The 12,964-nt window shown below is 43.9% G+C and overlaps 1 protein-coding gene across 10 annotated transcripts in view; it reads left to right on the top strand.

The window, feature by feature from the left end:
• The first annotated feature begins 10,250 nt into the window (after positions 1-10,250).
• Positions 10,251-12,964, top strand: part of PLCG2 (phospholipase C gamma 2) — a 67,188-nt gene continuing 64,474 nt past the window's right edge. For 8 of the 10 annotated variants that reach the window (XR_004692870.2, XM_035120936.2, XM_035120929.2 and 5 more), the window contains exon 1: positions 10,251-10,410. The gene's annotated coding sequence lies outside the window, so the exon portion shown is untranslated. Of the gene's footprint in view, positions 10,411-10,435; positions 12,245-12,964 lie in introns of those variants that run through there. The other 2 variants (XM_035120930.2, XM_035120932.2) reach the window with 2 other exon arrangements.

The raw sequence follows: 12,964 nt of genomic DNA, 5'->3' as shown, positions 1-12,964 counted from the left end.
GGAAGGTAGCAACAAAAACAAGCCAATTCTATTGGGTCTGGTGACTTACCTCTCTGCTCTGAAATTCAATAGAGCTTAGTTTATTAATTGCATTCATATCACCTCCCAAAACAGTTCATTGGGTGTCTCCCAAACCAAAGCGAGAGTTTAAACTTAATTAAAATCAAAACACAGTATTCAATTTAAAATGTTAGTAAAAGTATATTTCAGGTTAAGGCTTCTCCAAGAAAATCCACTTTAGCACGCGCGCGCGCGCGCACACACACACACACTCTGCAAACAGAATATGCACGTACTTAAAACCAGGGCAACATGGAAAGTGTTTGGGCTGTGCTTTTTAGTTTTAATGTTTGAGAAATAAGAGGGGAGTGACTGCTGGGGGTGGGGTGAAATCCAAAGAAAGAAGTGATGGGGGAAGGCAGGAAGAGATATGAGTATTCTAGCCAGAAAACAAAGAAAAAGAAACGTGCTCACACTCCTCTCTTATCTCCCCCCCCCGTAATACACATGAAATATAAGTAAAACAAGGTTCCTACTGTGAGTGAAATCTCTCTCTTCTCCACGCACTGCAGAACGCAGGAAGAATGCATAGTTCTGATTGGCTAGTGAATGCAGGAAGCACACATGGCTCTGATTGGTATAAGGTGGGCTAATTGACAAGGAGGGCCACCAGGTTCCCTCCCCCCCCCACCCCATGGCTTCCTTACAGGGAAAATGAGGGAGGGGAATGGGCAAAAGATTCTACCACGCACTCAAAGCCATATATAGGGCTGTGACCTGCTGGTGCTGGTTATTTTGACTGGCAAACTGGAGATGGGAAGAAGCATCTAGGAAGCCTCTCAGGTACTGTAGTGGAAAATGTACGGTATTAATAATGACTGTGGGCGATAGGAGAAAGATTGGATTCCATTCCACAAAAATGTCAACCTACAGAAAGTATTTGCAAGTCTCCTCCCCTTTAAGACTGCAGCTAGATCAGGCTTTTCCTTCCTTCCTTTCTAGTGTTGAGTTTGGGTTGGCCCAAGAGCTCCCTGCAGGGAGCCTGTGCACACCTGATGGTTTTCTGAGGCCAGTACCAGGAAGCATCCCCGCTCTCATGATGTGGAGAGAGTGATCCTGCTTGGTGCTGGGCTTGGGTGGGCCCAATGGCTCCTTGCATCAGCTGGTGTGAAGGGGGTGCAATCCTGTTTAGCACTGTGGCCCCACTTTATGCAAAGGCTCCTGGCAACCAGCTTGGGTAGCTGCACCAAAGCAGCTTTGGGCAAGCCTCATCCTCATAGTCAAGCCTCACCTTTACCTATATGACATAAGGTGTATGGCGGGGGGCCATGACTTGCCCAAAATGGCCTCGTTAGCTAATTGGGAAGTTAGGCAGGCCAAGGCTGGCCCAGAAGCCAGAGGTTCCTCACTCCGATTTCAAAATACAACAATTTACCTCAGGAGCTGAAGGCCGCTTGCCTTGACCAAAGCAGAATAGAGTGGTACTATAACTTCCCTTGATCTGGACACTATACTTTTGTTGATGCAGCCTAGAATAGCATTAGCTTTTTTTTGCTGCTGCATCACACTGTTGGCTTATGATTAAGCTTGTGGTCTACAGAGACCCCTAGATCCTTTTCACATGTCCTGCTAGTAAGCCAGATGTTCTCTATCTTATATTAGTGCAGCTGGTTCTTCCTACCTAAGTGTAGAACCTTATATTGGTGGTTAGCCTGAAAGAAAGCGCAGAAGCAGAAATAACCACTGAAGCACTGGTGTTAGTGGGCAACTTCGTTATTGTTGCGTTTGAAACTGGGAAAGTGAAAATAAAATTGGTTTGCCAGGTGATGCAATTAGTACTACATTCTCTTTTTAAAAATGGGGATTTCCCTGCAAATTATAAATGTTGAGTTGAAAAGAAGCAAGTCATTATTGTGTTACCATAGCTAAGTGGGCTTTTCAACTTGGTCTTGACACTGACCTGCAACTTGTGAATGCCTATTAAAGTATCATATGCACAGGGTCTTGCTTTGGAGGCATTTTTTGGAGGGGTCTGTCAGTGAATTTTCACAAGTTACATTGGTCATAGGTAATTTGCCATAAAACCCTTTCACCAGAGTTTCCATTACCAAAAGTTTGACACACGTTCCCATGAAACATTAGCTCTTTATGTATATTACCACAGGTGGAAAAAATATGTTTGATTCACACTTTTAGGGAAAAAAACATATCCAAATTGCAGGTGAATTATTGAGGTTGCAAATCTGTTTAAATAAATTTAAAGTTAAATGATATTAGCTAAAACACAAATTACTCTGCAAAGAACCTCCAAACATTACATTGGTCAATACAGGGGGGGGGGGGAAACCAATCCAATTTCTCCCCCAGCCCTGTTTCCCCCCCTCCATTTGGAATTGCTGCTTCTTTGGTTTGTATTTAATATTTTAACATTCTAAATTATATTTTATGGTTTTAGGTTTGAAAGCTACCCAGTGAGCAGTGTTATTGGGCACCCATACAAATGGCATAAATAAATACATAAGATGTTTATGCCATACACAAATTGTGTCACGTTAAAACCTGATGTGTTTAAAGTGGCACTGTTATAAACTGGGTAACGAATTTGCAATTTAACTTGAACTTCCAGTAGACAGTGACAGTAATTTGGTATTCAAAATATGGGCTCATTTATTTATAAAATGTTTTCCATGAAGTGATATTGCCTCTAAGAATCTAGTGTGAAAATTTGATATTCAAATTCTCAACAAACACTACCCATGTATGCAAGTGAAATACTCCACATCATTTAGCATTGTTCTTGCTTTCTTATTGATGGGTGATCTATGTAACTAAACAAATGAGCTCTGGGCTTACCGAAACACAGTTTTGCATTATGGAATACAGAGCCTTCACACAATCAGCCAAAGCATATATTTTTAACCTTTCCACTAGCTCATTTTCAATACCAAAATAAGCAAACCAACATACAGTACCATATTTTTCTGTGTATAAGATGATGTTTTTTATTATAATAAAATGTTTAAAATTGGGGGTCGTCTTATACACGGATAGTGCAGAGGGGGGACTGGCGATTGGTGGCAGCCGCGAGCAGGAGATTGTCAGCAGCGACGATTGGGCATGTGATTGGTTGCTGCAGCAAGGCCTGCTGGCGATTGGCTGCTGTGGGCAATCTCCCCCCCAAAAAGCTCAACAACTCTGGGCAGCAACTTCAGTGTCATATCATTTCCATACGGTAGGCCTGAAAAAAAGAAAAGAAAATGTGTGTTCTTCTGATGCCAAAAAGCAGCCAATGTGGGAAACTTTATCTTCATATGGAGAGAATTCAACTTCTGGGGTGCCACAATAGACAAGGCCCTGCTCTGAGGGGAAAGCAAATAGGCAGAGGCAATGGTTAGAAAGAGGATGTGGGAAACGACTCACTGAGATACTTGCCCAATTAAGCTCTTCTATATTCTGTACTCTTGGCAGAAGCAGCTCGTTGAGTGTGGCACAGCTGCTACACTAGCTTCTTGGCAGGAGGGGTGAGGTGCCAATCACCCTCCTGGTTAACCATGGTGACTCACCTGCCAGGAAGCTAGTGTAGAGGCTCTGCCCCACCCAGCAAGCCACTTTTGATTATTGGGGAGCATTTTGTTCCCCAGATATTGGACTAGGAGGGTATTTTGCCACACAATGCAACCCCCTTGGAAATTATCAAGCTGTAAAGCAAACATTTATCCTCCCTAGCAGCACGGCTTTTTCAGCCGGAACTCGCCGGAACTCAGTTCCCTCATTTTTCAGGTGGGTGCCATTGCCATTATAAGAGACCAGGGAAGGCGTTCATGGTGAGTTCCAGCATCTCTTGTACTAGAAAAATAGCACTGTCTAGCAGTAAGTGATTTTCAATTATGGAACACAAGGGCTTGCTGGCTATAGCGATGGGGCAGAAATTTGACTCAGTTTGCATTTAAAAGCAACGCTACTTAATTCAAACTTTCTGAAACAAAATACAAACTGAAACAAAGCCATCCTTGGAAATTCATACCTCTCTGAATGTTGTAATGCAGTTTTTCAGTCAGGTAATATATATACAAAAATGCATATCCCAGGGTAAAGTGTTTGCAAAAAGGTATATGCTTTGGAAAATAGCATAGAGGGGGAAAAAGGGGGGTTGCTTTCCGAAACTGGGTATATATTAGGGATAAATTGACCTAATATGCTGAAGAGATTTCATAAGAACTTTTTTAAAAAAATTACAACAACTTGTGGAAATGTGGTGAAGATTAGAAAAATGAGAAACTGCGGAAAACCAAAATCAAAAGATTCATCCACTCCTAGCTGGCTATGACATCATTACTGTCTGAGTGGGTGGCAGGACCCATGTGATAGCAATGTAATGTGATTGTGGCATCTCATGGCTGCTCAGAGTAGAGCATTTGGCTAACCCATATTAGACATAACACCCTAAGAGAGAAAAAGAGAGAGAAGCCACAAATATATGGACTCTCTCGCTGTTTTTTGGAAACCTTTGGGTTAATTAATTACACATTTGTTAAAAACTGGTTGCGCTTCTAGAGGTAAATGGTTGAGTATGCCTCAGAGACCTCATCCAACTTACTGACTGACTGCTAGTACCGGTATCTCTTCTCTAGATGCTGTATTGCATTTTCCCAGGTGCAAAACACTGCATTTGGGCAAATGTGGGACTTTCCAGGCACTGTAGGGAATTGCCCAGCTATGCTAAAATTCCTCCTCCCTTGCTTACCAGAATCAATTTGAATATCACTGCCACACATACACATATATATGTATGTCCTGTTTTTCCCTTCTACCTTTTATAGCAGGCATGGCCAAACTTGGCCCGCAATATGTTTTTGGGACTATAACTCCCATCATCCCTATCTAAGTGGTCAGGGATGATGGGAATTGTAGTCCCAAAACATCTGGAGGGCTGAGTTTGGCCATGCCTGCTTTATAGTATGGCCGAGGAACCTGTAGCCCTCCAGATGTTGCTTCCCATCAGCCCAGCAAACATGGCCAGGGTTGATGGGAGTTGTAGTTCAATAACATCTGGAGGGCTTACAGCAGAGAACAACAACAACAAAAATAGTCCAGTAGTACTTTCAATACTACAGCAAATGTACTGCCTTTTAGGATCCCCAACCTGATGTTGTTCACTTTCTTTCAACCAGGGACAGGAGACAATGTCAGCTTGTTCCAAATTTATGTTGAACATGACTTTGTACAAATATATATATCAGTGTTCTTGACATTTTTAGTTCCCCTGAAAAGGCAAATTCCTTTAAATTACAATGATTTGCAATTAAAACATATGTTTCATGGCATTTATTTATATAAATGTGTGTATGAAATGAAACAATTAAAACGATGGTACATGCAACATACAACATCAGTTGCATGCCAATTAACACTTTCCCTCTTGCCTGGAAATTCTAACCTATTGGGGTTGATAAATCTAACAGCTGGATGGCTAAACTGCAGTCCAGCTACAAAATTGTGATCTAAAATTTGCTTCTTGCCATACTACTGTTTTTTTGTTGTTGTTGTTGTTTTGTTTTTTGCAGAACCATGACCATTAGTGGTAACTGTAAGTTGCTTTACTTAGGATACATCCTTTTTTGAATTTGTGGGTGCCAGACACCTATAACCCTAGCGAGTGCTAAAATACAAGCCAGGCTATCTTCCTGTTTAGAGGTAATCACCTGGGTGTCAGGCCATGAAGAGAACAAAGGAGAGGTGATGAGCCATTAAGTAAGCAAAGGAGAGAGGGCTCTGTGTGAGACAGCCCACTCGCAATTCACAGGTAGTGAGAAGGATAAAAGCCAGAGTTTAGAGTTGGAAGTGTGTGTAATGTGACCTAGAAGTAAAACAGCAGGCTGGAAAGCCAGAGAGGCAGACCACAATTTTTTATTTCTGTTTGAATTAAAGGCTGCGGCAATTGAAGAACAAGACCCCTTGGGGGTGTTAATGGAGTGAACCCTTCCATTGTAGTCTCAGGTTGTATATATGTGTAAATAATCTGTTTATCATAGAGACACTATACTCTTTGCTGTGCATTATTTCCAAAAGCACTTGGGTAAGCGCTTGGAAAACCAAGGAGAGGTGGTGCTTGGATTTTCTGAAATGCTTTCCCTCTAACTGTGGTTCCAGGAATGTGATTGCAGAGAAGCAAGTGTGACAGTAGGGACCCCATCTGAACCAAGCTTAGACTCACAAGAAGTCACCTCCTAGGGTCTGCCCATGTGGCCTCTTAGGCTCCGCCCAGGCACCCCACTAAATCTAGGTGCCACCCAGGGCCGTCTTAAGCATGTCGGGCGCCCGGGTGCCATGGTGTGCAGATCACTCTGGCGCCCCCGCCCCGCCCTGTTTCCTGCCACGGCTGGTGGGCGGGCACAGCGTGCCACCCCCCCTGCCGCCCTGCGCCACCCAGCCTACCCCTAGAGCCGGCCCTGGTGCCACCAGCCGTCAGTGGGTGAGGGGTGTCATTTAGAAGGGTGTGTAGCCTGTGGGGAGCCTCAGGGGTCAGATAGAGAAGGTTAGGGCCACAATTACCCCTCCCTGCCTTAGAACAAATCTGCACACCCTTGGAACCAAATATAGTTAATCAACCATATATTGCAGTGACCAGTGCTATTTTTCTAGAAGAAGAGGTACCAGAACTCACCATGAACGCCTCTCTTGTTCTCTTATAATGGTAATGGCACCCACCTGAAAGATGCTGGAACTGAGTTCTGGCGGGTTTCAGCTGAAAAAAAAGCCCTGGTGGTCACTGCTAACCCCATTGCTTTTTCATTGAGATGGTCAAATGCTGTTAGGCTGCATTTAATTTAATGCATCCAGTTCATACCTTCTTGTTGTGTCTTGACCTAACATGGAGATACTAGCCTAAATAATACACTATTATGGAAGGTGGGTTCTGTGTCTCCATTGCACATTAACAGACAGGTGATAGTAAACACATGCCAACTTTTTACTAGTCTTGCTCCTGTTACTTTAAATAGTAGAAGTTTAGCAGGTGAACCTTTTTCAGGCATGCAGATAAAGGGAGGGGACAAGCTTCTTCTGCTAAATACCTGCTGTCAGAAGCACAGGGGCAGGAAAAAGTTGGCAACCCCATGTTAAACTGATCCACAAATTTTAAGCACTAGTGAGGCTCAAAAAATGAATTGTTGTTGCCAGGTAGTTTCACAGCTGGACCTAAGATTTACTGCACATAGAAAAATTAAAGATTATTTAATACGCAACAGTCAGCATTTGCTTGCTTCATTCTTATGGGTGGAGAAATGAAATCAAGGTGTGACCCAGGAGTACTAACAAGATAGTGATCTTTTCCTGATCCCAGTCATCCAAGAGGAGTGCCTTAAAACTATAAAGGATTTACTCTTCTCATTCTAAAATCACTTTATTTCACCATTGGGGGTATTAATGTTTTTATTATTGTTGTTTCAGAGAAGATCTGCTTAAAATATATCAGAATACACATTTACTGAACTCTTAATGTACACAGAGTATTTCTAAGCACACAAAATTAAAAAAATAAGCTGTCCAGAACTTTTGAATTGTTACTTAGGTCACTTGTGCAACAATTATTTTTTAAAAAACATTTGAGCAATGAATAGTCCATTAACAAGAGGTAGGTAAATGTTCTAGTTAGTTTCATAATTCAAATAGATTTTGTGCCAAAGGGTATTAAGCAAATTATCTGAAGATGATCTGATCCAGATTGGTTCATTGGTATAAGAAAATTGTAGGTCTGAAATAAAGTTAGTTCAGCGACTGTGACTTCCTGAGCAAAAGCTGGATTCCCAGAATATAACCAAAACCTCTCTGGCAGATGCTTATCTTTCTCTTTAAAATATTTGAAATACCTTACGCAACCCCTTCCTTTTATTGTTTTATGAAATATACATGCATGCTAAACTGATATTCCGGGAAGCTATGAACAACTTTTTCTTCATTCCTTGTCCACCGGAAAATGAGACTTCAATGATCCAAAATTCATTCCCCTTTCTTTTGAGAAGCAGAAATAAATAAATCCCTCCTGGCTGTACATTTACTCAGTCTCTTTCTTTCCTTCTTTTCAAAAAGCCTATTTATCTCAACTCTTCCCAGAGGAAATGAAACACTCAGAAGCGAGGCTGTTTTCACATGAAATTATGGAACTATTCACACAAACATTGCCATGATTAGTATGTCAGCACACAAAGTGACATATAAAAAAAACATTTATCCCCCTTTCATCAGGCTAGTTCTTGTGCCCTCAACAGCATCCTGGCATAGCACAATGTAGCAGCTGCTGCTGCCCTCATCCCTTAAATCTAAGCAAATCAAAACAACTCAAGCTAAATATCTGCCTCTTGGATTGCTGTTCAAGGATACAAGACAGCTTAAAAAGGTTGGCAAATAAAGTTGCATGACAGGTAGAAATTCAGGAAGTGAAGCTTTCCCCAATCTTATATCCCCATGCCTGGTGTAATTGCGCCCCTTTCCCAAAGGCAGCCAAACAGACCCAGGGGCAGAAAAACAACAAGGCAAGGCAGCCTAAGGGAAACCAGAGCAGTGAGGAAAATGTAGACTGATCCAAGAAAAAGCATTCCCTCCCCGCTTCCACTTACAGGAGCCAATTGGACTAGCAGATGAATCTTACTTTAATATGGACCTGGGCCATCATTCTTTATTGCACCTGAGGTAAGCAGACTAATTTAGGAGGCACAGATTAACCTGTGTGGCACATACAGTAGTTCTGTCTTTGTTGCTCATTCACCACGCTGGCTGGGGCCTACTCACTGCTTGCTCAAACAAATGCTGCAGTGTAGCATTGGTGCTGCTGGTGTGCATTATATGAATAGAATATAACACACACTTGTTGCCTGGAATAATCAATGGTCTGGGCTGGTAGATTTTCTGTATGCTTACTCAGTTAGGGGCTGTGTTGCATTGGGTAAAAGGGACTAAGTGAAACAGCCACAAGCCTAGGCTAGCAACAAATATTCATCATTGTTGAGTGGGGTGCTGGCTCAGGAAAATGTGGTGGTGGGGAGGTATGTAGGGTGGCCACTTCACACATCACCCCCCAAAAAGGAACCACATCATCACCACCCCACCCAGGACAAATGAAGACAAATGTGCATGAAATGTGCCTGTTCTAATTTAAAAGTATAGAAGCAGATTTGGAAATGATTACTGTAATTTAAATAGAAATGCAGTATATACCACCATGTGACTTTTGTGCCTGCCCAGGAAAATAGCCTGGTGTTTTGCCATCACCCCACTCCCACTACCTGCTGCCTTAGATCGCCACGTCTGTCTACCAAATAAGAGTAGCTGCATGTACATGTTGAAAGTTATTTAATTGTAGTACATGTTAATCAAATTGCTTTACTGCTGTTTCTCATCTATACTAGCACCTTTGCACACTGGAATACTGAAAACTTAAATTGTGACTTAACAACTGAGTTCAATCCTGCTGCCCATTTTTTCTTTGCCTACCAACAACAAAAAAGTGCTAGACAACTTTAAAAAGAAAAGAGATTGGGGCTGGAATTTCGGGGAATTGGGCCTGGAATTGCTCCAAGTCTAAGGGGGCTAACAGGCCTCCCTGTGGCATTTTAGCCCTGCAGTGCTACGCTAAACTGAGGCAGTTGCCTGAGGCACTTTTATTGATGTATTATTAATTTACATACTGCTTACATGTAAAAATGACGTTGGTTTGGCCTCCTCTCAAGATATCATTGCCAAACGTAGCATGAGGGTTCCCAAGGTGGGGTCAGTGGACGGTCTTCACCAGTGTTTGAATGCCAGGCACCATTTTGAATTAAGATGACAAACCAAAATGTAATTTTGGATTGGCTCCATCCGATTTTGGGCATGATGGATGGATGGACTCACAAACTGCATTTGCGTTTTCCCTCCCAAACCCATACGGGAGGCTGGCCACGTGAAGAACGTTTGCGTTTTGCACCTACACATCAGCGGACATACGAAGGAGAGGAAGGGGAACGCGGGTGTGCCTGCTTGTATATTCGCGCACCCCCCCCCTCTCTCTGTATATATATATGTACACACTCGCACGCCCTCCCCCCCACACAAACGGCGAGCTCTTTCCTTCCTCTCATTCATTTTACACACACGTTGCGCCCAGGCGTCTCCCTCCGCCCCCCGCTCCTCCGCCGCCGCTGCTCTGTGGCTCCTCAGGGTCACGTGGCCCTGCCCTCCCCCGGCCAACCCTCCGCGCCTGCCTGCCTCCCTCCCGGGGCTTGAGAAGCAGAAGTGGGGAGCCTTCCTGGGGCAGCAGGCGGCGAGGAGCAGGGCGGGCCGCCAGCCACGACCGAGCGAGGGGGACGACTCCGGCTCCCCGCCTCTGGGACTGAGGCGCAGGTGAGGGGAGACGCCGAGAGAGAGAGAAGGAAGGTACCCCCGCACTTACTTTCTTACCCTCTCCTCCTCCAGCCCCACCGTGCGGAGCCCTCTTTCCTTCTCCTCGCCCTAGATTCCTCAGCTGCGGGCGGGTTGGGGCGGCGGTTCCTCACACCTTCCTGTCCCGCCTCAGTTATATGGCAGGTATTAAGAGGTGCGGGGCGGGTTGAGGGATCCCCTCCATCCCAGCTTCGGGCTATGTGTTGGTTGGTTTCTTAAATACTTACTACTACTGCTACTAATATGCTGCCGTTCCGTAAAGATACTCTCAGGGAGCCTTACAGTAAATGCAAATAAGTTTTTGTTGTCGTTTTTAAAGGAAATTTAGAGAGCGTGAAGCAATAGATTAAAAACTGGCCGCGATATCAAGGCTGTGTACGTGTCCCGTGGGGTTATTTCGAGTGCTTTCCTTCCAGCCCGAGACAGGTTGCGGTTACTTCGACATCTTTTTTTCTCCTTCCTGCCGCTGACCCGTCGCCCACTAAGTGATAGCGCTGGGGATCAGAAGTTGGCCAGGAAAGAATAACCAGGGAAATTGGCTGGCGTGTCTCAGCTGTGTAGGGAACACGTCGTTCTGCACATGCTCTACGGGCACTCACTTGACAGCCTTCCTATTACTGAAATTTATTCATTAGACTTACATCACATGTTTCCTCTCAAAGGACCCCAGGGCGGCATTCATCCTTAAACAAGTTGTTGCTGCTTTGCATCTTCTTCCTCTTCAGTTCACACCCCCACTCTTTTTTGGACTTCTCTAGTTAGTGGATTAAAAAGGTGTTTAGTCTTAAATATGGCTGGAAATGTCCTTTAACTTGATGCCTGGCAAGGCTGGAGGGGAGCTAAATTTATGCACATCTTCTGGGGCACTGCCTCCCCCCTTTACCCTCCTTCATGCTCTGATAGAAAGGAACTAACATTGCACATGCTCTTGGCCACTCTGTTATATTAAGGTGCTGCACCTCTACCACTTCTCCAGTTTCTAGAGATCTTCCTTGGAGACTTTGCTCAGGCTAGCTGAGGACTTTATCTAGATAGGACTTTATCTGTAGCAACGCTTCATTTTGTAGAAACCTTGCTAGCAGGCCCATTGGGCCACCTAACTACTTACTGTAGTCTCAGGTCCTTCCTTGCTTAGTCAAAATTTACTTGTTTGTACAGACTTTTTAACGAGGAGATTGTTCCTGGAAGAGTGCTGCAGATTATTTTCTTTAGCCTTTTGTTACATTTTTTTGAACTTCTCATTACTTCACCCTTTGCCATTTGCCTTTAGTGTCATTGAACAGAAAGGCAATACATCAATAGGTTTTGTAATAAATCAGTCTTCCTGTGGGGAGCCCTGGCTCTTCACCCAGTGGACAACCTTACTTTTGACAAAGTGACTAAGGACTCTCTGCTTCATTTGCTTCCACCTCTGTCTCACTGAAGAGTCCGCTGCAAAAGAGGGAAGGAAACCAGCTGTCCGCCCTCCTCCCCCCCCTTTCACTTTTCCCCCAACAGAGAGGTGGGTGGGTTAGTAACAGCACCAATTTAAATGCAGAGTGAGGGAAGGAAAGGTGTGAACAAAGAGGTGAATCTGGGTTCAGAGAAAATGTGTGTGTGAACCTTGTAGGAAGGAAACAGATATGTTTATCACTATTTCAAATGTATGAACATGGTTTTAAGGTTGAAAGCCAATTTTTCATGCTAACCTAAGTCTCTGGGTTGCCCTTGAAAAGGAAGGGGTTTCTGTATCCTCCCAAACTCCCTCAATTTATGTTGGGTTAGGGAAGGGGCTTTGTCTGGGGAGCAGTGGACGCTTCATACAGCAGAGCAGAAGGAACAACTTCAGGTAGGGTATTTTTTGTTGTTGGTTCAGTATATGGTCATCTTCATACATGGTATTGGATGAAAAAAAATTGAGGAATGCTAAAAAAAATGGATTTTTTGCATTGTGAGGAAAAAGGAAAGCTGGTGACTAGAAGTGCAATCTTACGCATGTCTACTCCAAAGAAATTCAGTCCTAATGAGTTCAGTGGGACTTCCCACCAAGTGTGTAGGATTACAGTATGTATAATATCAAATACACCCAAGTATCTAAGAACTGCAATGCTTTTTCATGGGGCTATTTTGATACAGAAGCAGCTGCCCATCTTCTTGTGCTCCCCACCTCCCTCTTTCACTACCTTTGATCAATAAACACTTAAAAAGGTAAAGGTACCCCTGACCATTAGGTCCAGTCGTGACCGACTCTTGGGTTGCGCGCTCATCTCGCATTATTGGCCGAGGGAGCCGGCGTATAGCTTCCAGGTCATGTGGCCAGCATGACAAAGCCGCTTCTGGCAAACCAGAGCAGCACATGGAAACGCCGTTTACCTTCCCGCTGTAGCGGTTCCTATTTATCTACTTGCATTTTGACGTGCTTTCGAACTGCTAGGTTGGCAGGAGCTGGGACCAAGCAACGGGAGCTCACCCTGTCACAGGGATTCGAACCGCTGACCTTCTGATCAGCAAGCCCTAGGCTCAGTGGTTTAACACTTAAGTAGCTCTTATTCTGTCATAATCTCTAAGG

Source organism: Zootoca vivipara, chromosome 6 (genome assembly GCF_963506605.1).
Source record: "Zootoca vivipara chromosome 6, rZooViv1.1, whole genome shotgun sequence".
In the NCBI taxonomy this organism is placed as follows: Eukaryota; Metazoa; Chordata; class Lepidosauria; order Squamata; family Lacertidae; genus Zootoca; species Zootoca vivipara.
Note: the sequence above shows the minus strand (reverse complement) of the source record. Positions and strands in the feature narration are given on the sequence as shown.